This window comes from Exserohilum turcica (genome assembly GCF_000359705.1).
Source record: "Exserohilum turcica Et28A unplaced genomic scaffold SETTUscaffold_2, whole genome shotgun sequence".
NCBI classification, from domain to species: Eukaryota; Fungi; Ascomycota; class Dothideomycetes; order Pleosporales; family Pleosporaceae; genus Exserohilum; species Exserohilum turcicum.
In genome coordinates this window covers 2,200,059-2,202,461 of record NW_007360025.1, presented here as the reverse complement: position 1 = coordinate 2,202,461, position 2,403 = coordinate 2,200,059, and positions in this window count along the sequence as shown.

Here is a 2,403-nt window from a genome sequence, read left to right as displayed (position 1 = left end):
GTGTTACGAACCTGAGGGAGGAAGGCACAGCGGTTAAGTTAAGGGAACGACGACAGCCAGTCAACCCCGCCCTCTTTGTAGAGTAAGGGAGGATCACGTGACCTCCTCGGACCTCTATGCACGAGGAAGGGTCTTGGCAGACTCCTCGTACATAAGCCACAGAGGAAAGCCCCTCGTGCGCCAGCCACCGAGCAATACTCGGACTCCTCTGACCGAGGGCTACGAGCACCATAGGTATATAGCATAGGCAATGTAGCCCTTATGGCTTATTGTGTTCAATTACTTAAGTTACGAGTACAAGTACAATACAAGAGTTACTTGCAGAGACACTGTTCATACCACCCTGTTGCTTCATCCGCGAAAACCAACCTCAAGAGTCTGACACCAGAAGTCTTATATTACTTCCACTCAGATCCTACTCTTAACAAGTAGCTTAGTTTTATAAAGGTAATAAAGGCCCTATCTTTTATTTACTATATTAAAAGAGTATAGGCTTCTAGGTATAACTCTTAAGCAATAGACAAGATAGAAGAAGGCTATAAACTAATTATAAATGTACTAGCAAAACTACTAGGCCTATAAGTGCTAAACTTAGTAATAGTACTAACGTATTCCATCACCAAGCGGGCCACATCACCAAGTGTGCCACTTTTTCTTGGCATCACGAACTTCATGTATGAAAACTTAGATTACTCTACACTAGCTATAGATGCTTCGTACGACTTACTTGTATCTAAAAGAGAATCTTCTTCTACATCTTTCTGGCATGTACGAGAGTTATGGCCTGTCCTCCCACAGGTTCTATAGTGCCGTTGACCTGGTAGGGCCCTTTCTTGACTACCCTCACCACGTGCCTTCTTTGATGTCGTACGACCAGCAGAACTACTTTTAGCTACCTGCGATGCCCCTGCACTAAAGTCTAGTGTCCCACCTGTCTGAATTCGCTTTCTTTTGCGCCCTCGGCGCTTTGTTACTGCTGCTAATTGCTCTTCAAGCTCTCTTACGCGGGCCTTTATAAGCACATTCTTATATAGCATCTCCTCAGCCCCTTTAATAAGCTTTAAAAAGCCTTCTTGTGCAGTAGTTAGCGATCGTACGAAAGACTCTCTTACAAGCTTTGATTGTGACCTAAATTCATGCGAATTACTTAGTATTCTTGACGTCTAGGGTATTTCTAACTAAGCTTCTTGTAGTAGAGTATAAAGGCATACGTTAAGGCGATTAATGACTCTTTGCGCGTTGATAGGGACTAGCCCTGCTGCCTTAAAGGCCTTCTTGTAGTTATTAGACGTAAACACGTCAAAAAACGCGTCTTGAAAGGCTGGAAGGAAGCGCTCCTTATCAATATGCTAGACATGGTAGCGTGCCAAGTCTCGTACGCGTTGAGAGTACTTCTGCTTAAGAGGCAAAAAGCAGACAACGTTAAGTAGCTAAAGTATGTGCGATAAATGAGCAGGCATATAGAGGGTAAGGATCTTTCGTACGAGGTAGTAATTCTTAAATTCTTAGTTAAGGTGGCTCTTATGGCCGTTAAGGATGAGTAGCCTATATAACCCCACCTGACGCGTCTTTGTATGCTCGTCAAAGTGCTTTAACCACGCGAGACTAAGCTTATTGTTCGTCTAGCCGTTCTCTGATACTGAAAGCTTCTAGTCGTACGGTATATCCGCTTCTTCGTACTATGCAGAGATGTGGACGCGTCCCTTGTAGATAATGAATGGCAGGGTAGCGTATCCCGCAGCACAGATGCTCTGGATGACTGTAACCCACTCGCGATTGCCTGGCTGCGTGAGAGTAGGCCTCGTACGACGCTCTGCGCCTGTGACTACCTTTATTGAGCCAATTACGCCCATCTAAAAGCCAGTTTTATCAAAGTTATGGATGTCGTCTAAATGAACTCTATACTTCTTAACCGTCTCTCGTACGAGCTTGAACTACGCGTTAATAATCTCTAGATTCTTTTGTTGAGTTCTCTGACGATCCTTTGCTCGACTAAAGGCTGTTCTAAGCTCGTCTATACGAGTAACGAACCGCTCTGCCCAGCATTTGCCTAAAGGCTCGCCATCTCGTTCGCGTAGTAGTTTCTCCGCCATATCTGCTACTTCACATAGACGGGGGGCAAATCCTCGCGAGTCTAGGTTAAGAATATATCGTACGATAGTTTGCTCTTCAGACTTAGTTAGCTTCTGGCAATTTGGCTGTGTTGTAGGTTGAAAGGTGATTCCTCAAAGCCGCCAAGAGATCTGCTGATGATGGACGTTGTAGGCTGCTGCAGCGCGTTGAATGCTCTTAAACTGGCCTGTACGATAGGCCTGAATAGCTAGAGTAAGCCTACCTTCTTGCTGAGTTAATATCGCGTTCTGTTGTTGGGGTCATTATCTTTCGTACGTGAAGTTCGTGATG